This window comes from Papio anubis, chromosome 19, assembly GCF_008728515.1.
Source record: "Papio anubis isolate 15944 chromosome 19, Panubis1.0, whole genome shotgun sequence".
Taxonomy (NCBI): domain Eukaryota; kingdom Metazoa; phylum Chordata; class Mammalia; order Primates; family Cercopithecidae; genus Papio; species Papio anubis.
The window spans coordinates 27978677-28001948 of record NC_044994.1 but is presented as its reverse complement, the minus strand read 5'-3'; the positions used below and the strand labels follow the sequence as shown (position 1 = coordinate 28001948).

The 23272-nt window shown below is 38.6% G+C and overlaps 1 protein-coding gene across 4 annotated transcripts in view; it reads left to right on the top strand.

Moving 5' to 3' along the window:
- Positions 1-23272, top strand: part of RPRD1A (regulation of nuclear pre-mRNA domain containing 1A) — a 73706-nt gene that overhangs the window by 46808 nt on the left and 3626 nt on the right. The gene's annotated exons all lie outside the window — the stretch shown is intronic.

Genomic DNA, 23272 nt, shown 5'->3' with positions numbered 1-23272 from the left:
TGTTTTTTTTTGTTTTTTTTTTTAACTGCAAAAGTAGTACATGCTTATCATAGTTGAAAAATCATTGATAGGCACATGCAGATACCATCTAAAATTTTTATCAGCCATTATATAACCTTTGGCGAGATTTAGAAGGATAGAATCAGACTGTACATGCCATTTTATATAGTGTCTTTTTGCACATTTACTATAAACATTTTCTGATTATAAATTTCATTTAATAGCTAAATTATATTGTTCTATAGAAGTAGTATTCTGGCTAACACGGTGAAACCCCATCTCTACTAAAAATACAAAAAGCTAGCCAGGCATGGTGGTGGGCGCCTGTAGTCCCAGCTACTCGGGAGGCTGAGGCAGGAGAATGGCGTAAACCCGGGAGGCGGAGCTTGCAGTGAGCTGAGATCCGGCCACTGCACTCCAGCCTGGGTGACAGAGCGAGACTCTGTCTCAAAAAAAAAAAAAAAAAAAAAAGTAGTAGTTGTTTAGCCAGCTAACTATTTAGTGTTTATATTTCTTCCAGTTCCTTGCTCTTGAAGAACGTTGCTTTCAATCACCTTTTGGCATTTATGTTACTTCCAGTTTGATACTGAAAACATTGCTCGGAATCACCCTTCAGCTAAGTTTTGGCTTATCCGTGATAGTCTTCTCATAAATTCCTAGAAGTGAAAGAAAAGAAAAAGAAAAAGCAATAAGGAGATACGGTTTTCATGCTTGAATTAGTGACAGTTTAAGAAAACAGCCTGGGCACGATGGCTCACGCCTGTAATCCCAGCACTTTGCGAAGCCGAGGCGGGCAGATCACCTGAGGTCAGGAGTTCGAGACCAGCCTGACTAACATGGAGAAACTCCATCTCTACTAAAAATAAAAAATTAGCTGGGCATGGTGGCGCATGCCTGTAATCCCAGCTTCTCGGGAGGCTGAGGCAGGAGAATGGCTTGAACTCAGGAGGCGGAGGTTGCAGTGAGCCAAGATTTCGCCATTGCACTCCAGCCTGGGCAACGAGCGGAACTCCGTTTCAAAACAAAAAAGAAAAAAAGTGATATTCTTTGTAATGACATGGGGTTGTGGAAATGGGAACTCTTAACACATTGTTGATGTAAATTCATTCGGTCCACTCTGTGGAGGACAGTTTGGTAATAAGTATCAGAAGCATTTATTTTACATAGTTTTTTTCTCTTTGCCTTTTAACAGATCACTTAAATGTATGTAGTGATTTAAAGTAACTACTAGAGGCCGGGCGCGGTGGCTCAAGCCTGTAATCCCAGCACTTTGGGAGGCCGAGACGGGCGAAGCACAAGGTCAGGAGATCGAGACCATCCTGGCTAACCCGGTGAAACCCCGTCTCTACTAAAAAGCACAAAAAACCAGCCGGGCGAGGTGGCGGGCGCCTGTAGTCCCAGCTACTCGGGAGGCTGAGGCAGGAGAATGGCGTAAACCCGGGAGGCGGAGCTTGTAGTGAGCTGAGATCTGGCCACTGCACTCCAACCTGGGCAACAGAGCGAGACTCCGTCTCAAAAAAAAAAAAAAAAGTAACTACTAGACCAAATTCTGGATTCAGTCAAAGGGATGGTATAGTTTTGTTTTACTGTTTTAAAAAACTTCAGGTAAAATACACGTAAAATTTACCATATTAAGCTTTTTTAAGTGTATATAGGTCACTAGTGTAAATTATATTCACATGATTTTGCACCTTATTTCTAGAACTCTTCGTATTGCAGAACTGAAACACTGTACCTACCCATTCAACAACAATTTCTCATTTCCCCCTGCACCCAGCCACCAATTTTTCTTTCAGTCTCTATGAATTTGACTACTCTAGATACCTTATATAAGGGAAAGCATACAGTATTCTCTTTTTGTGACTGGCTTATTTCCTTAGCATAATGCCCTCTAGGTTCATCCAATTTGTAGTACACGTCAGAATTTCCTTCCTTTTTAAGGCCGAATGATAATCCGTTGAATGTATACGCTGCATGTTTTCATTTGACCATGGATGTATACTTGGGTTGCTTCCACCTCTTGGCTATTGTGAATAATGCTGCTATGAATGTTGGTGTGCAAATAATATCTTTGAGGCTGGGCATGGTGGCTCATGCCTGTAATCCCAGTACTTTGTGGGTGGATTATTTTATGTCAGGAGTTTGAGACCAGCCTGGCCAACATGGTGAAACCCTGCTTCTACTAAAAATACAAAAATTAGCTGGGCGTGGTGGCTGGCGCCTGTAGTCCCAGCTATTTGAGAGGCTGAGGCAGGAGAATCACTTGAACCCAGGAGGTGGAGGTTGCAGTGAGCCGAGATCACGCCAGTGCACTCTAGCCTGGGTGACAGAGTGAGACTCTGTCTCAAAAAATATATATATATAATATATATATATGTCTTTGAGACCCTGCTTTCAACTTGGGGGCATATACTGAGAAGTTGAATTGCTAGATTATACATTAATTCTATTTTCAAATTTCCTTGAGAACTGACATACTGGTTTCCATAGTGCTACAACATTTTGCATTCCCACCAACGGTGCACAAGGGTTCCATTTTCTCCACATCCTCACCAGCACTTGCTGTTTTCTGTTTTTGTTGATAGTAGCTATCCTAATGTGTATTAGGTAGTATCTCATTGTGGTTTTGATTTGCATTTCCCTAATAATTGATGACATTGAACATCTTTTTCATATGCTCATGGACTGTTTAGCTTTGGAGAAATGTCTGTTCAAGTCCTTTTCCTAGTTTAAAATCAGGTTGTTTTTCTGTCGTAAGTGATGGTATCATTTTAGGTTGATGATATTTGTTATAGCCAGGAACTAGAAAGAATTTGGAGACCATCCAACTGAGTTTGTACTGGATGTGATTCTAGAATCTTTCCTGAAAGATGAGATAGTTTAGCCAGCTTCTGCTTGGAAGTTTCTGGTGTAAAGGGAACATACTGTTTTGAGAGTAGTCTGTTCTATCTTCTGGACAGTTGCTAGAAATTTATAAGCTTTTTTATTTGTTTAAATATTTATGACACATGCTGGCAGTAATAGAAATTTGTAAGCTTTTTAAAGAAATTAGCAAAAAATATTTGTCCAAATACATATATTCTTTTATATATGTATGTGTATGTAGGTGTATGTATATTTATATACTCTCACTTTGGAGAAAATGTGGAGTACCAGAAATCACAGGAAGATAATAAAAACCACAAATACTGAAAATGTATGACTTGAAACAATAGCCCATTATCAGTTTCTCTCAGACTCCTTCCTTATGGTTTTTTATGGACTTATTTTGTTTATAGGATTCTAGATAGATCATTTTGTTGGTGTTTAAGAAATTTTATTTTTGAAACGTTTTACTGTTTCATTATCATTATTCCTGCATTATTTCTCACTTAAAATTTTACTTGATTCATGTGTCAGAAATGTAAAAAAACTTTTTTTTTTACTTGAAAAGATACTCCAGAAAAAAGAAAAGAGAAATTACATTTTAAAATTTTAAAATAAGGGATAAAAATAAAGACGTCATGAAGAGCAACAAAAATGGCCCAGGTCTTTGCATGTCTGAGAGTGGCTGTCCTTCCTGTTTACCTGTGGACAATAGCTTGACTGAATATCTTTTTGTCTTTCGGCCTAGATACTGTATTTTTTTCCTTTATCCTACACTGACTAGCACATATCTCGGATATTGGTCTTTCATTAATTTTGCTTGATAGTTGATGTGCCCTTAGGAAGACCCAAGTTGTCTTTTATTTTTGCTTCTCAGTTTATAGTTTTTTTCTTAAATCTTATTATAGGTATATTGAATGTTCTGACTTTTCATGCTGCTCATCTTTTGTTTTGCCTCACTTTTCTCATTTTCCTTCAGTATTTCCTATGGTTTTGTTGTTGTTGCTATTTTTTGTTATACTAATGCTTCCTTACTGCATGAGAACTCTGCTTGTCTAATGTTGGGAGCGTAGATTGTTTTGTCAGATTTTTGTGGTCTCTGTTGAAGAAAGGGATTTATCATTGTGTTTACTTGGCTAGTTCACAGATCTACAACTCAAGTCAAGTTAAGAAGGAATCAGGAGTCGTAGATGTTAGTGCCAGAGTTTGCTGAGTCAGCCCAGATCTGACTGGGACCTTGCCTCTATTTTTGCCAGCACACCAGCCCTGCCATCCAATTATTCCGGTATTGTACTCCCTGAATCCTCCCTGTACCTCTGGAAACCACAGCAGTCACCAGCTGTCCTTGTTAAAATGATGTGGAGTAATGACTAAAATATTCACACCTCCAGAGCTTGGCAGAGTCTGTAGGAATGTTCCGACCTATTTAATGTAAATGCAAAATACTGTTTAATTAGCCTACTAATAAACATTAATGAATTTTTACATTTTTAATTATTATTTGAATAGAGACTATTTAAACAAACTTCAGTAAATGCAGTAGTCCCCTGCTTATCTGTAGGTCCTGTGTTCCAAGACCCATAGTGAATGCCTGAAACTTGTGATGATACTGAACCTTATACACTGTATATAGTCATGTGTCACTTACCGATGGGATACATTCTGAGAAATGCATAGTTAGGCGTTTTGTCATTGTGTGAACATTGTAGCATGCACTTACACAAACCTAGACGATGTACCTACTACCCACTGAGGCTTTATGGTATAGCCTGTTGCTTCTAGGCTACAAACCTATATAGCATGTTACTGTAGTGAATACTGTAGGCAGTTGTAATACAGTGGTAAGTATTTGTGTATCTGATAATGCCTTCTGGTATACCTCTTGAAGGACCCGAGGCCATTTTACAGTTAACTTTTTTTTAATAGAATATAATCTAACAATAAAAAGTGTAGTAAATACATAAACCGATAACAAAGTCATTTATTTTCATTATCAAATGTATACTGTACATAATTGTACTGTACTTTTATACAACTGGTAGCATGGCTGTCACCACAAACACATGAGCAATGCATTGTGTTATGATGCTAGGATGGCTACACTAGGCGATAGGAATGGTCACTAGGTGATAGGAATTTTGCAGGTCCATTATAGCCTTATGGGACCACTGTTGTATATGCAGTTCATTGTTGGCCAAAATGTAATGCAGTGTATGACTGTACTGTTGTTTCTATACAGTCACATTGTATGGGGGCAGTAACGTACACAGAACGCTGGATTAAGGGATGATTTTTGTCCTGGGTGGAATGGACAAAAAGATGTAATTATGTAAAATATAATTATGCTACTCAGAACAGCATGCAATTTAAAACTTAGGAACTGTTTATTTCTAGAACTTTTCATATGATATTTTTGGACCAAGACTGACCTTAGGTAACTGAAATCATGGAAGGTGAAATTGTAGACAAGGGTGGACTCTTACAAAATCTTTACTGTGGCATAAGTAGTTTATGACATTTATTTTTGCTGCATATAAGCTATTATTTTACTTACAGACTCTGAGCTTTTTTGCTTGTGGAAGGTGCACATTTTTGGCAGTGTGGCATTGGCATTTTTTGCTTGTGTTAATTTTGGGACTATCTCAAACCTCTCTTTTTTAACATCTGCCATTGTTAATCTTGGAGATATTCATCAGATTCTTATGTAGTTTTTAAAATATATGTGTCTTTTTTATCTTGCTGAACCAGTGTTTTAGCTTGTTAAGTTTTTTAAAAACTTGACTTTTGTGATTTCTTATTTTGGCTCTCTTGGCTTTGTTTCTTCTGCTGATTTCTTAAGGATGTATTTTAATTACAGAAAAAAATAAAAATATTTTTACATGTTGAAGATACAAGGCCAGAAAAGAGGCCAGTGGTTATTAACTTTTCCTGGTTGACTTTGGTCTTAAATTAGTAAACATTTGGAGGGGCAGATTAGCTTTGTGGTGAAGAGTGGGGACTCGAGCAGGATTGCCTAAGTTTCAGTTCTGCTTCACCACTTACTGTCTCAGTGACATTCGACAACACATTTGGCCTCTGTTTCCTTGTCTGTAAAATAGGGATAATAATTGTACCGACTTTATCTGGTTATTATGGGATTTAAGTGAGTTAGGTGCTTTAAACTGCCACACATGCAGTAAGTACCTCAGAGGTTTTAGCCCCCAACAACAACAACAACAACAAAACCTGGAGATTTTCTAGCTCGCATATCTCTAGCATTTAACCAGTGAAATCAGGTAGTTTTATGGGGATACTCTTGAGTTTTCAGATGTCTGTAGTATTTTTATATCTGCAGCTCAGTGGTCCTCCCAAAGAGGAAGTGTGTGTTTTGCTAGTTAAGTCTTAGTATCTCAGTGATTGCAACTGGGTTCCCAAGTTCTTTTAAACAATATGTTCAATCATTTTTTTGAGATTCTGGCTTATCTGAGTCAAGCCTACTTGTCTGCTTTTTATGAAGTCTATCTCCTTTCAACTGGAGGTAATAAAGTATTTGCTGTTTACTGTTTTGGCAGTTTTTCATGATTTCTTGGAAGTAGTTGTTTCAGAAATCAAGTTGGTGCAAAGTGTTTTCTTCTCCCCACATTCCCCAACCTGCCAGTGTTCTCAAATATGATTGATGAAATTAGGACACTTGGATTCAATCAAAGTGGTGTTTTGCCCCATTTCCTTGCCTGATTTAGATTTTCACTCTCTTTTGTAGAGAAAAACAAAAGACATTTACGTCCTACCCTTAACTTCTATTTTAAGGTATTAGACTGAGTTTCAACTTTTGTTTTGTTTTTTTTGAGATAGGGTCTCATTCTGTTTGTTGCCCAGGCTAGAGTGCAGTGGCATGATCATAGCTCACTGAAATCTTCAACTCCTGGGCTCAAGCAGTCCTCCCACCTCAGCTTCCCAAGAAGCTAGAACTACAGGCACACACTACCACACCTGACTGATCTTTTATTTTTTATTTTTATTTTTTTTGTAGAGACAAGGTCTTGCTATGTTGCCCAGGCTTGTCTTGAACTCCTGGGCTCAAGCGATCCACCCGCACTGGCCTCACAAAAGTGCTGGGATTACAGGCGTGTGCCACCAGGTCTGTCTGTAGCTTTTCTTTCCTGGAATTTATAGAAAAGAGAATATATGTTAGAATATGATAATTACATAAAACAGTATATTCTGTCCTTATATTAAAATAACTATAAAATTTATATATCATACCATATTATATAGTATACAAAATTCATATATTACAGGGATGTATGTAAATATATACTAAGTTACATGTCTGTTGACTGTGAAAATAGATATAATGAAGGGAGAGAAATGAAATGGAGATGGGAATGAAATGGGGGAGGGACACATGAAATGCAGGGGTTGAGAGGGTGCACTGTGGAGTTACAGAGCTGTACTGTTCCCTAGGCAGCCACCAGCCACATGTGCTGTTTAATCAAAATTAAATAAGAATTAAAATCCAGTTTCTCAGTAGCAGTAGGCACATTTCAAGTGCTCACTAACCACATATGGCTATTAGCTACCATGTTGGGTAATGCAGATAAAGAACATTTTCGTTGTCACAGTTCTATTCATAATGGTTGATAAAGATTGCCAAAAAGATAAGTATTGATGAAGTAAATAGATACATAGGAAATGAAGAAATTATAATATATATGTAATATCTCTGTTCTAATAAGAGAAGAAATGCTGTGGGTGCCCCAGAAGAGACAGTATTCATGGAAGATGGAACAGTGACAGGATTGAATTAAAGATTTCACATCCTAGCATGTACTGTTGTAAAGGTGGAAGCATTTACACAAATGTTCCATGCCAGAAGTGAGACACCTGGAAGCAGGAGTTTGGAACAACACACAGTGACTCCATTGCAGTGGAAACAATCAGGCGGGTAAACCCCTCAATATCCTTTCTTGGGCCAGGTAGCAATGGTGAGGAGTCTGCCTGTGTTGGAGCTTGGAACAGAGGAAAAGGGCAGTGTCTTCTCCAGGCTGATGAGGGCCAGGAGTGATTGAGATAATCGATATGGAAAACCAGTTGCTGGGATAATCCATGTTGAATCTCTTCCACCCTTCTGACAGCCCAAGTGGGTTATTCATATAGTCTGTACTTTAAGTAAAGATGGTTGAACCAGCTCAAAGGGAAGAACTTTCCCCTAGGAAATAGTTAATACAAAAAAAAAAAATTATGTGAAATAACTGCTGAAAATACCTGAACATCTGGAGTTTCCTCTCCCTACTCCCATACCCAGTTAGTGTCCATCAGAAAACAGGGTGTCCTTACAGCCGTGTGATGAGAGTATCTTCACTTCTGATCAGCAAAGGAATGTTTGGGAATTCTAGGCAGGTAAGCAAGGAACAACATAAGTAACAGAGTCAAAGCCATAATGATGTGAAATGAGAGGAGATGAATGAGAGTGGAACAAGTGAGAGATTTTGTGAGATTTTGGAAAACTGGAGTTGTGCTGATGTGGTTTAAACTTGATGTAGTAAATGGTGCTCTACCGTTGCACATAATGCATTCCTAAAAATATATATGAAAATAAGTCATACAAAATTCCAGCATCAAATGTATATAAAAATATACAGAATTTCAGTATATCAAAATTGATATACCATGAGGGGCAGTTATTTTTTTCCTAGAGAGATTTTTAAAGTTTTTTATATATATGTATTTTTTGAGACAGGGTCTTGCTGTGTCGCCCAGGCTAGAGTGTGATGGCACAATCATGGCTTACTGCAGCCTTGACATCCTAGGTTCAAGTGATCCTCACTACTCAGCCTCCTGAGTAACTGGGACTACAGATGCATGCTACCATGCCTGGCTAATTTTTGTATTTTCTGTAGAGAGGAGATCTCTTTGTATTGCCCAGGCTGGTCTTCAACTCCTGGGCACAAGTGATCCTCTCACCTCGGCATCCCAAAGCGCTGGGGTTACAGGTAGGAGCCACTGCACCCAGTCTAATTATAATTTTTAAAATTACAGTTACTGATGCTTTTTAAGCACCCAAGGAATAGTTTAAAATTAGTAAAATCATAGGAAAAATTATTAAATGCAGTCAATGCCTTTTAAAAATGTAGCCTCTCCCAGCTAAACAGGAATAAGTAACTTTAGTAGTTAAGTGGAACTGGTCCTCAAGTTGGGAAGTTTAGGTTATTTTTTGTTTTGGTTTGTTTTTTTCTGGAGACAGTCTTTCTATGTTTCCCAGGCTGGTCTCAAACTCTTGGACAAAAGCAGTTGTGTCTATTTATTTATTTAGAGTTGGAGTCTCTGTCACCCAGGCTGGAGTGCGGTGGCGTGATCTCGGCTCACTGCAACCTCCGCCTCCCAGGTTCAAGCGATTCTCCTGCCTCAGCCTACTGAGGAGCTGGGACTACAGGCACACGCTGCCACACCCAGCTAATTTTTTATTTTTGGTAGAGACGGGGTTTTGCCATGTTGTCCAGGCTGTTTTTGATCTCTTGACCTCGTGATCTGCCCACCTTAGCTTCCCAAAATGCTGGGATTTCAGGCATGAGCCACTGCGCCCTGCCAGAATTTAGTTTTTAGTAGATCAATCTGGAAATTATGTTGATTTTGGTGGTGATCTCATTTTTATTAACTTACCTTAAATCTGTCAAGCAAAAATGTGTAACAGTTATATTCTCTTGCTTTTTCATGAGATGTAAAGAAGCAGTGTCCTCCTCTGAATGCCTGCATTTCCTTTGCATTTGGATCTCTAGAATCTTTTGATGCTAAATTCCAATTCAGAATCAGAAAATTCTCTTATTCTTTTCCTTTAGTATTGAACATAACGTGAGCTACCTGAATATTTGCCACTCAGTGTGTCTAATACCTATCCTTGTTTCTTATCACAAGTATCACCCACATTGCAGACCCTGTTGTACAAAACTGAAATGCTGACTAACATCATCATGGGATAGTTCTGACCTGCTTATTAGTTGATATGTGAAAGCCTGAATTTTGCTTCAAAAAAGCCATTCAGGATTAACAGTGTATTGTGTAATAAAGTGGACTTTGTGTGAAAGTTGGAGATCTCTTGTAGATAATTCAGAACTACTGGAAATTTCACAGTACACTTGTAAATGATGAAAGTGTTAAGAGTTTCCTTTGACAGTAAACCACAGGATGGCAAGGGGACAAAATCGGAAAGTAAAGAAGAGAAAAAAGGACAGAAGGAAAACTGGGAAGAGGAAAGAAGACAGGAATACATAATACAGCTTTATTCATGCCTGCCAGAATGTTGTGTCCCCATGCAGAAGCAGGTGTCATATAGGCCAGATGACCCTTTTCCCTCAACTCTCTGTCTTAGAATGTATCATCTGTGGGAAGGAGGGGAGCATCTAGGTGTCACCTGCTAGTGAGCTGGGAGTTCTAGGATTGTCAGGTTCTAGGATTGTTAGGTTGGGCTTAGCCTGCTAGATTTTATTTTGTCTGTATTCCGGCATTTTTACCCCTTTCTGGCTAATCATCAAGCACCATTTCCCTCCATTTGAGGATTTATAGGCATAATTGGGCTGGGGGATGGGGGGGCTCCCTTTTTATCAGGTGATGCTGCCCTTGAAGCCTCCAATAGCTTATTAGTTTCAAGATTCTCAGAATTCTTAAGCCTCTCAAATTAAATCTCCAATACTACATAAAACATTTCTGTACACTACGGGGGTGAAAAATTGCCAGTCTATACCTAACTGAAACCTTGCTATGGCCAGGCATGGTGACTCACGCCTGTAATGCCAAGACTTTGGGAGGCTGAAGTGGGAGGATAGCTTGAGCCCAGGAGTTTGAGACCAGCCCTGGCAACATAGCGAGACCCTGTCTCTACATAACATTTTTTTAAAAATTAGCTAGGCATGGCGGCACATGCCTGTAATCCCAGCTACTTGGGAGGCTGAGGTGGGAGGATTGCTTGAGCCTGGGAGGTCAGGGGTGCAGTGAGTCATGGTGATGCCATTGCACTCCAGATTGTCTGACCTGTCTCCAAAAAATAAAACCCTGCCGTGGCACTTAAACTCCCTTGTATGTGAGATAATACTCTAAAATTTAATCATAACATAATACTTAGCATTAGCTCTGTGCCAAGACACTGTTCTAAGTACTTTTTCTATTTTCATTAATACTGTGTCATAGGTAGATTCTAATCTTACCTATTTTATAAATGAAAACAGTGAGGCACAGAGGTATTAACATGCTGTCTTTAAGGGAAATTTGAAAAAATACATTAAAACCATTCAAACAGCTCCGGTCACATTTTGATATATTTTCTTTAGTCTTTTCTTTTTACAAAAAAATCATGATTAAAAATGTCATTGTAAACCTAGTTGTAAAAACAACAACAACAAAAACACAGTTGTAGCCATGCTGTGTGTACAAAGTTAATTCCTGCTTGGCTGTCTATCTTGGTTAGTCTCCAGTGAGTGATACATGGAGTAAAATTATGAACTGGGAATTGAGAGTTACGGGTTCTAGAAGTGACTCTATGAACTTGAATAAATTGTATACTATCAAGGCATTCTTCATTTTCATGCTGTGGATTTCGAACTTAATGATTTATAAGACCTAGCTCTAAAATTCAGTGCCTTTAACTTTTTCCGTATTTCTGTCTCATAGTTGAATACTTCTGAGTACTTTAATTCAACTTATGAAAGTGACATACAGAGTTTAAAATTTTCTTTCCTTGCCTCTTTTTGCTAAGAATTTTCCCTTCATGAAAGCAATACATAATTATTAGAGAAAATTTGGAAAATACTGAAAAATAGAAAAACCGCCCACAAATTTACAGCAGTCACTGAAAACCATTATTAAAATTTTCATATATTTTGTTTCACTGTTTTTTTGTTTTAAATAGTTGCAAATATGTGGTTGTATTTTTTAAAAAGTGTTTGTGAAAGTGAGTTTCTTCAACTTAACATAGGTAGCCAGATTTATATTGTCTTTTATTTTTTTAATTTGTTTTATTTCTTTTCTTTTTTTGAGTTGAGTTAGAGTCTCGATCTGTTGCCCAGGCTGAAGTGCAATGGCAGGATTTTGGCTCACTGCAACCTCTGCCTCCCAGGTTCAAGTGATTCTCCTGCCTCAGCCTCCTCAGTAGCTGGGATTATAGGTGCACACCACCACACCCAGCTAATTTCTGTATTTTTAGTAGAGACAGAGTTTCCCCATATTGGCCAGACTGGTATCTCTTGTTTCTTTCATTTCAAATAAGAGTGGAACTTTTTAAAGGTCTGTTTATCCACATGGGGATAAATAAGTTATTCTTGTTGGATTTATTGAAAGAACTAGGCCTACATAAAAAATCAGGCAGTGGATTACTGAAAAGAATATTGAGTCTGGGTGCCAACTCATGCCTGTAATCCCAGCACTTTGGGAAGCCGAGGTGGGAGGATTGCTTGAAACCAGGAGTTCCAAACCAGCCTGGACAACATAGCAAGACCTTGTCTCTACAAGAAATAAAAAAATTAGTTGGGTATGGTGGTGTGCACCTGTAGTCCTAGCTACTCGGGAGGCAGAGGCAGGAGGATCATTTGAGCGCAGGAGGCAGAGGTTGTTGGAAGCTGATACTGTACCACTGCATTTCAGCCAGGGTGACAGAGTGAGAACCCATCTTGGAAAAAAGAAAGTAAGATTGGAGGTCTGTCAGTGTGCCATTGTGATTTATTGGTGGAATGCTATCATTGGTAACAATACCTTCTAAATGTATTTAACCCCTCCTAGCTTTTGAAGTAAGATTCATGTTAGAGCTAGAATTTGTCTGGGTATGGTGGCTCATGCCTGTAATCCCAGCACTTTGGGTGGATCACTTGAGCCCAGGAGTTCAAGACCAGCCTACGCAACATGGTGAAACCCAGTCTCTACCAAAAAAAAAAAAAAAAAAGAAAAATTCTGTGTCTGTCTGTCTGTCTCCCTCTCCCTCCCCAAGTTTGGTGGTGTGCACCTGTAGTTATAGCTACTTGAGAGGCAAAGGTGGGAGGATCACTGGAGCCCAGGAGGTCGAGACTGCAGTGAGCTGTGATTGTGCTGCTGCACTCCAGCCTGGGCAACAGAGTGAGACCTTTTCTTAAAAAACCAACCAAACAAAAAAACCTTTAGACTTTGATATTTTGATATCATTGCACTGAAGAGGTTTAAAATACAAACCTCTTAAAGCAGTTATATCAAAAAGCAGAATATGGAAGTTTTAACTTTCTGAGTTGCCAACAGCTTTGAAAAATGCACATATGCACACGAATTTACTTAGAACTTCTGCTTCTGAAACTCACCCATCAGTAGCTAATTCACTTAAACCATGGTTAAGGTACCTTTCTGTCAAGTAATGTTCTTGACAGGTTAGACCATTCGTCTATAACCAGTGCAAATTGAATGGAGATCACTGTGAAACACTGCATTTCTTTCTTTATACCTTTCTTTGCCTAAACATTTCTAGTATAAATTCCCTTATTTTGATTTTCCAAAGTTAATTTGCATCAGTATTGTCTGGACCTGGCTTGGCATCACTTAATGGGAGAAAGCACTGAACAAGTATAGCTATTAGCATGGTGATGCAGCTTGTTTAGTGTTAAGCTACGCTAATAAACTAAGTGATCAGAATGTGGAAGATAGCTTCTGTTTCATCAGATGCTGGTTAAACCACAGCAGGGTTTCTACCTTCAACTCTGGATTCCATATTACCAAAATGAATTAACTTGCTACAGTGTATCCAGAGGCAGAGACAAGAACAAAGGGAAATGGAACTGAGGTTCCTTGGAGAATGGTTGAGGGAACTGGGGAGATCAGATCTGGGGAGGGATATAAATTATGTGAATACCTATCTTCAGAACCTTTGAAAGCTATCAGAAAAGAGGATTTGGGTTTACTAGCAGAACTAGGACAAGTGGATGTGTTACAGGTGACAAGCAAGACCACTCTGCCATTTAAAACTTCCTAATGTATAAGGGCTATTTAATGAAGTTGTGAGTTTTAGTCTCTGGCATCTACCTCTATAGCAGATCTTACGCACAGTCTAACTCCTAGCTAGATTAATAACACTATTGACCTATTTACCTCACTGTTACCTGATGTTCAGGTTTCAATAAAAAATTACAAGGCCTGCTAAAAGTCAAGAAACAGTCTGAAGAGAGAAAACAAGTATCAGAACCAGACTTACATATGGCACAAATTTTGAAATGATCAGACCAACAATTTAAAATAATTGAAATGTAAAGGGGTGTAACAGAAAAAGTAGATACAATGCAAGAACAGGTGGGTAATATAAGTACAGAGGTGGAAATGCCCAGAAAAAATCCAAAGCAAATGCTAGGGGAAAAAATAACCAACACTTTGGGAAGCTTAGGTGGGAGGACCACTTGAGCCCAAGAGGTGAAGGCTGCAATGTGCTGTGATTGTGCCTCTGCACTCCAGCCTGGGTGACAGAGTGAGACTGTGGGAAAAAAAAAAAGTGTCTTTGATGGGCAGTTCAGCAGACTGGACACTGCCAAGGAAGGAGGTGGTGAACTTGAAGACTAGGTCTATAGAAACTTCTCAAACTGAAATGCAAAGTGAAAACAGAATGGAAAAGAAGTCCCCACAAATAAACAGAACAGCCTAGAACTGTGGGACCATTTGGAAAGGTATAATGCACATGGGCTTGGAATACTAGAAAGCAGGAGAATGAAGCTGAATAAATATTTGAAGTAAAAATAGCCAAGAATTTTAAAAATTAGTGACAGACACCCAACCACCGATCCAGGAAACTCAGAGCTCTAACACCAAGCAGGATACCAAAATGCCTACAATCTCTACTTAGGCATGCCATATTCAAAGTGCAGCAAACCAAAGTAAAACCTTGAAAGAAGCCAGAGGGGGAATCACCTTACCTTACCTGTAGCGTAACAAAGATAAATTACGGCCTTCTCAGGAGAACCATGCAAGCAAGAAGATAGATGGTAAGTGCTGAAAGAAAAAACTCACCAACTTAGAATTATATACCCAATGAAATTATTTTTCAAAAGTGAAAGACAAACTAGTGAGTTTGCTGCTGCTGGGGGTGGTCAAAAAGAGGTTGAATAACAAGGACGAGAAATGCTGGATTCAATGTTTGCCTAACTGTATTCGGTACATAAGCTGTTAGCTCTGTAAGATGGTAGTAAGTGTTCAGCAGAAATGTATTTCAGTGATTTTGAGGAATGTTGCAAACCGGATTGTACTCTTGGAACTTCACTCTGCTCAGATACTGAGGATCAGAGCAGGCCTGTAGCAAAGAACCCTATTTTTGCTTACAAACATAAGCACAGAATCTCTGACTTTTGGCCTACTTGTTAAAACCTTATGGAATGATGTTTCATGGAACACCCAATTTGGGAAACACCAGATTAGATGACATTTATGACCCTGAGAAATGGGATTCTTTATTAACTAATATATGTACTAAGTGAGTGAGGCTAAAACGTTACTTAGAAAACAAAGGTAACAGTATTAACTTCCTCATTTCAATATGAGTACATGTAGAAAGACTGATTATGGAGGGTCATTTCTTTAAATTCTTTCTCTCTGCTTGATTTGAAATTTCTTAACAGAAATAACCAAAGTTAAATGCTGCTTATCAGCTCCTGGCTTACTCTCTCTGCTCCATCCTTCCACCCTCAAGGTCAAAACATTATTAGGAGGTTCAGCTTTCCTGACACTGGGCACCTTTTCTGGTTCAACTAGCCCCTTGCTGCCTTTTCCCTAGTGTCTTTATGTTGCTGCTATTACTCTTGTTTAAGAAAATTTATTGTGGGGCCCATATGCTGTTATTCATGGGAAAATGACAACTCTGCTTCACTGCTAGGAATGTCAGAGATGTTTTAAGGACAGAAGTAGACTACCTGATACAAGTCACAGTGTTTCCTTGTTGGATTTTGAGTTTTAGGAACATAACTAGTTCTCCTGTCACTGTGCTGATCCCTTAGTTGAGCTTTCGTTTGGATAACATCTTCAGAATGCCCACCCCCAAAATAATTCCAGGATACGAGAGAGAGGTTAGCATAATGGTTAAGCATGAGGACTCTGAAGACAGATTATCTAAAGTTGGAGCCCCCTTTGGCCCCTGTCTGTTGACTTTGGGTGAAGTTTCTTAATCAGTGGTTAAATGTGATTTAGTTTCATCATCTGTAATACATGGTTAGTAATAATCTCTATCTGTGAAGGTTAAATGGAGCACTTTGAACAATGTTTGGCATGTAGTAAGATGAAAAGTGTAGTAGCTATTTGGTTAGGGTCACAGTGTGGTATATGAGATCTTGGAATATATAAAGTTTATTTGTAACATCTACCCTAATAATTTAACATTACCGGTTTTTCAAAACCCAGTTGACAGTCAGGCATTGGATTCCTTGCTGAAAACCTGATAAATATCTTTTTCCACATGCTTGTTAACAATCTGGAAGATTAATGAAACTTCGCAGTGGTAGATTTCTTAAGAGAATGAAATGAACTAAAGGAAGTGAGACAGTTCATTAGGTGATACTTACACTAAAGTAAAACTTCTGCAGTCAAGGGGAAAAAAATGACTGCTCCATCTGAGATGTATAGGATAACTTGTAAAAAGAAATGAAAAAGGATTTAATACATTGGAGTGGTATATTTTTAAAATTGTCAATTCCAGGATTAGAGACCAAGCTGAATTTGAGCATTTGTTTCCCAGAAGGTAAGGGCAAGCCACTGAGATCTTTATCTCCTTTGCACTCTGTCCCCGGGGATGGTAACAGACTTGACTAGTCTGCAGTTTCAGAAACTCCCTGGCGTCATGGAATTTCTTGGCCTTATTAAAAAAGAAAATGGATGTGTGCGTGTTATATCTTGATTAATACTTCAGTTAGTTTTTCCCTCTAATCTGGAAAAGAGGGCCAATTCCAGGACATGCTAAACGAAGTAAAAGTAAATGGTGATGGCTCCTAAAAATGAGAACTGAAGCTTCTTAATAGTTCTATTGAAGGCAGTGGCTTAAGAAAGACTTGTATGTTAACTTCTTAAAAGAGGCAAAGGACATTATACTAAAGATAAATGAGGTCACCAGAGAAAACAAACTTTGTACCTGTTTTCTCTACAAATTCTGCTGTTTTTATCAAGAAATGGGTAGGAAGCCAGAGGTCTGCAATACAGTAAGTATGATGCTTAGAATTGACCAAAGCCTTTAATTGACCACTAAAAATACCCGTATGGATGTAGTTGAAATTCTCTCTTTTTTTTTTTTTTTTTTTGTTACAATTATGTAGGAAAGATAAAAGCAGAATTATTAGCAGCATCTGCAAGAAAAAGGTAGCAATGTAAATATTTTAATTTCAGAAATAATATATATTTAAAGCAACTAGAAGTTTAGAACAGCTATCTGGGTCAGTCCTAAAATGAACAAGAATTACAAATTTCAGGAAATTTATTCGCTTAGATGTTCTTAACTGCAAGGTGATTCTGATATCATCTCAGAATGATAACTACAATTATATAGCATTTCCTAATTTGAAAATTTCCACATCAGTTTGGCCACACAGCACTGTAAAATAGTACCCTTATTTTATGAAGGAGACATCTGATACTTACTTAGATAATCTTTGGGAGTCCTTGCCCAGGGTTACATAGATAGTAGATTGAGGAAACAGTACTCCATCCAGATCTTCTGACTTCATGGAGTGTTGACTGGGGCGTACTGGTTAATACTCAGTCCCCTGCTGGACACTGCAAGTAATGTCGATACATAGAAAGTGTGTTTTCTCCTAATTATGGGTATGAAATTAGAAAACAATCCAGTAGTAATTCAGAAATAACTCATGTAGTAGCATATCTTAGGAAGTTAGCTTGAGGCCAGAGTCAGAAAAGATTCCATGGCAGTGTTTAGTCTTAATGTAGGTCTTGAACAATATATAAAATTTGGATCCTAACTGTAAAGAAATCTGTAATGGTGGTTCAGATTTCAAGAAGCTGTAGCCCACTTGCAGTGCACACAAGGCAAATCACACCTCCTAGTTCACTAGTGCTGAAGTATAGCAGTGTAAAGAAGGCTTCGGCCCTTGGAAAGACAAGACAGAGGCTTACACGTATTAACAACCAAACAGTACAGACATAGTTTCAGCTAGGAGCCTAAAGTAAGGATGGTAAGAACAGTGGAAAAGTTTTAGGCAAAGTGAAAATTTGCCTGGCTCATGACCGTGGGCAAAATTTTGAAGAGTGGAGGGGCTTGGATATGATCAGTGGAATTGAGCCTTGGTATGAAGCTGGAACTGCAGAAACTGACATGAGGGTTGCTCATGACTGAGGTGATAACAAACTTTAGGGTGGTAGTGATGACACTGGTGGCAAGTAAAGGGTAAATTAAGGACAGAAAGGTGGGCCTTGTTGAATGAGGAAAACGGGAAGTAAAGTGGCTTAGGTCAACAGAGTAAAAAGAATGAGGTAAAGCATTGGTTCCCAAATGCACCCATGCCATGGTGCCACCTGATAACATTTATTTTAATAGTTACTTTTTTAAAATTTTTTGAAACAGTTTTGCTCTTGTCGCCCATGCTTAAGTGCAACGGTGTAATCTCGGCTCACTGCAACCTCCATCTCCCAGGTTCAAGTGATTCTTCTGCCTCAGCCTCCCAAGTAGCTGGGATTACAGGTGCCCACCACCACACCCAGCTAATTTTTGTATTTTTAGTAGAGACGGGGTTTCACCATGTTGGCCAGGCTGATCTTGAACTCGTGACTTCAGGTGATCCGCCTGCCTCGGCCTCCCAAAGTGCTAGGGTTACAGGCGTGAGCCACCGCACCTGGCCCTAGTTACGTTTATTTTGATGTGTGAGTCAAAACCAAAATGAGCACGACAAACCTGTGATTGCATGGATATTATTTCTTAGAATGAAGATGTTAAAAAATGAGTTGATTTAAATATTATATAAATAGTGTAAGTGAGTCGTGGTAAAGAACATTATGAAGGATGGTAGTTAACTAATTGAAGTTTGGAAAATAGTGATTAAAAGTTGGGAGAGGTGGTATGAGGAAAATTTCTGGGGTTCTGAAAAAGCCTGTATCTTGATCTAGGTGTTGGTTACACGGATGGATACACATATATACTAACTGAAGTATCTTCTTAGTAACGAGTTTTATGTTGTGCCCCAATTTAAAAACTTCAAGTAGCTTTTGACTAAAGATAGGTAAGATGGAAAGAAGAGCAAAATTTGTAGTAGAGGAAAAACATACAAAGTTGGTTTTCTTTGCTGATCTTATTTGTAGTAGAATAGATACTCAGTTACATTCCTTTTATTTACATTCTCTGCTTTCCAAAAATAATTTTTAAAGGCATGTAGCTAAGTCAATATAAATAAATTGCTTATGAATGTTGGATATTGAATGTTTTGCTTATGAATGTTGCATTTCTTAAGAGAGACATATGTATATACACGTGTGTGAAAGAGGTTTAACCATTCAAATGATAGAATTTTTTCCCTCTTTTTTGACATTTCATTCATCAGTTTTTTTAAAAAAGTGTTTTCTATATATGTGATATGTGAATGGTCAATAGGATGTTAAAGCAATACATTGTTACATGGTCAGAAAATAGTGAAAGTTTAGATATGGGAAAAGGCATTAGGGAAGGTTCAATGTAGAGTTTCAGCTGGCACTTGGAAATATGGAAAGAAATTGGAATCCTGGACAGGTAAAGGAGGAAAATCTTGAACAAAAGATTCTAAATAGGAATTTTTACTGTATTTGACTTTAAGGGAATTTTGTTCATGTTGGGCTTAATATCATAAAAATTCTATATAGTTTAAAATAACTAATATATTTGCTGTAGTGGCCATACATTATTTGTAATCTTAAATACAGATATTTCTTTCTATTTTATTTTATTTTTTATTTTATTTTATTTTTTGAGACAGGGTCTCACTGTATTGCCTAGGCTGGAGTGCAGTGGCACAATCATGGCTTATTACAGCCTCGACCTCCTGGGCTCAGGTGACTCCCACTTTAGCCTTCTGTGTAGCTGGGACTACAGGTGCATGTCACCCATGTCTGGATAAGTTTTGTACTTTTTGTACAGACAGGAAGTTTCACCGTATTGCCCAGGCTGGTCTCAAACTCGTGAGCTCAAGCATTCCACCCACCTCGACCTCCCAAAATGCTGGGATTACAGGTGTGATCCACTGTGCCTGGCCAGTATTTTTAACCAAGTTGCATCACAGTGGATAATACAACTGCTACTCTGCAAAACATCTCAAAATGTTTTTGGTTTTATCTTTTTGAATAGCAAATGTTGTATCATTTGACCAGAAATAACTAAGATGTATTAATTTATTCATCAATTTTGATGTATCAAAATCAATTATGTTACATGGTGCCTGGTGTTAATGAACCTTGAGCAGTTTATGTTCAGTTTTTAGTAAAAGTTGGAAGATTTGTATTACCTGAAGGGAAACCAGCGTGTTATCTTCAGTTTTCAAAGCCTCAGTTTTCTTATCTATGGAACAGGAATAATGATGCCTGTGTTTTAACATTTTTGTGAAGATTAAGAATTATGCAAAACAGCTTTGATAATCTGGGAAAATGTTTAATTTGTCCATCAGACTTTTTTTTTTAAGTTTTAATTTTAGAATCATTTTAGGTTTACCAAAAAACTATGAAGAGAGTATAGAAAATTCTCATACACTTCATATCCAGTTTCCCCTATTGTAACATCTTGCATTAGTATGATACATTTGTCATAAGTAGTGAACCAATATTGATACATTATTGACTAAAGGCCATACTTTATTCAGATTTTCTTAATTTTTACCTAATGTCCTTTTTTCTGTTCCAGGATCCCATCCAGAATATCACATTAGATTTGGTTGTTCTGCTTCTCTTGGGTGTGACAGTTCCTCTGGCTTTCCTTGTCTTTGATGACCTTGATAGTTTTCAGCGCTACTGGTCATGTCCCTCAGTTGGGATTTTCTGATGTTTTTCTCACAGCTAAAGTGGAGTCATATGTTTCAGGGAGGAAGACCGTAGAAGGAGAATGCCATTTTCGTCTCATGTCAAAGGAAATACTGTCAACCTCAGTGATAGTGTTGATAGGGCCTTTATCACATGGCTTAGGTATTGTCATTTTTCTCCTCTGTAAAGTTGATCTTTTTTCCCTCCTTTTTATACTGTACTCTTCGGAAGTCAGTTATCACACACAGCCCACACTTAAGAAGTGGGAAACTTCAAATATGAAATGCTGTAGGTGAACCTTTTTCAAATATCAAATTACAATGAATTTGTTATTGTATTCTTTTATAAGATCTTGGAGAGCAGGCCGGGCGCAGTGGCTCATGCCTGTAATCCCAGGACTTTGGGAGACCGAGGCAGGTGGATCTCCTGAGGTCGGGAATTCGAGACCAGCCTGACCAATATGGAGAAACCCCGTCTCTACTAAAAATACAAAAAACTTAGCTGGGCATGGTGACACATGCCTGTAATCCCAGCTACTCAGGAGGCCGAAGCAGGAGAATCACTTGAACCCAGGAGGTGAAGGTTGCGGTGAGCTGAGATGGCACCATTGCACTCCAACCTGGGCAACAAAAGCGAAACTCCGTCTCAAAAAAAAAAAAAAAAGCAGATATTCTTAGTTAAGGATAGTTACTGAGTTATTCAGATAATGGATGTGAGTGGTATTGTTCTTGAAGGGTTGGATTATAGTTACCACATCCAAAGCATCTGTTCAGCAAGCCAGTATTTTCATAAGAAAAAAGTTGGAAACTTTCCAGATACATGCTCACTTCTCTATCCTGGTATCTGCTACTCTTTTACTGCTCTTTTCATGATCCTTTTCAACATTGGTGACATTTCTGCATTTTGCTATTAGCTCACTTCTCTTCCTTCCTGTGTGTACTGTGATTCTTAACCAGGAGAGGGAGGGGGGTCATGCCATCTTTTGGGTGGACACATTAGAATCATGGGAGGTAGTGTGGTGTGATGGAAAAGATAGAAAATCAGATAGATTCATTATATGTATGTTTTTACTAAAACCACAAAAAATAAAGTTTGACAAAATCTTGGCTCATGGTAGATGTGCAGAAGAGTAGAGAAGGGAGGGGCAAAATGATTGAGAAATGTAGATTATTTATATAAACCTAAGTGGCTCATACTCTTCTCTTGGTTTTAGCTAGAATTTGTCAGTTATAAAGCCTAAATTTTTATTTGTAGCTGAGAATACTGTAATCACATTTCCAGGTGCCTACTAGAAATCCCATGGATAACTCACACTTAACATGCTTAAAAATGAACTCTGTATCCTTCTCCAAAGGAGTTTGTGCCCCTGTCTTTGCTATCTCAGATGATGGCCCTGATATCCACCTGCTTTTGAAGCCTGAACCCTCATTATTCCTCACAGCAGAACCACAGCCAATTCCTGCTGATTTTTCTTTCTAAACATTGTTTTAGTCTTTGAAATTAAGGTATTATGTACATATAATGTAGTTTATAAAGGACATTGCTCTATCCTTACTACTGTTGGTTTGGTTCAGGCCCTAGTCCTTTCTTTCCTGAAGAGTAGCAGTAAACTCCTAGCTGGGTTTCTTCCTTAGGTGTTTCCTCATCTATGCACTCGCTAGGATGGTCCTCTCAGGACTTACCTGTGACATTTGGAAAGAGCCTGAATCTCCCTGCTTTGTGCCATGCACTGTGGTAGTAGTGAATTGCCATGGACATATCTATTTTACTGCCTGCTACTTCCTTCAGACCAAATCTCTGAGTCAGGACCGTGGAACTGAGATGGGTATAGTGGGAAGCTTTTCTCTGAGTGATACCCTGCTGTGGGTGCTGAGCTGTTGGAGAAAGGGAGGGGTGCAGCAGCCTGAGGCTGTCTTGGCTTGCCTCTTCTTCTGTGGAGCCACCTCCTCATGAGTTGGGGGTGAGGCTTATCAGGGCCCAAGTATTCTCAGTCCTCCATGCATAAGAAAGAACTTCTTTTCCAAGAGTAGGGGCTGGGCAGGAGGGATTCCCCAGGCTCTTGCCTGCTCTATCTCAGGACTTAGCTTCAGCACCAGGTAGCTGGGGTAGGATGAGAGGCACTCTTTCTGGGAATAAAGCCCTCCTGCTGGGAGTTGTAGGGAGAGTGATCCTGTATTCTTGGCTGCAGCAGTCTGGAGTGGACCCTCCTTGCTTAGATGGGAGGGCACAGGAAGGGAGCAGTCCTGCTTCAGACAGCACAGACTCTTGCTGTTCTTACTGAGTTTTCATAGATGTTCTTACCAAATTTTAGTTAAGGTTTGTGAAAATAAATATGTACTTGTTCTTGCCCAAACTCAAGAATAACTGAACATCTTATATGTCGAGGTTAAGCATATTAATGTTAGTCTTCTTTCTACTGATGTGAAGCAACAGCTAAAGATTGTGGTTTTTCTTAATAATAATAGTTTACTAG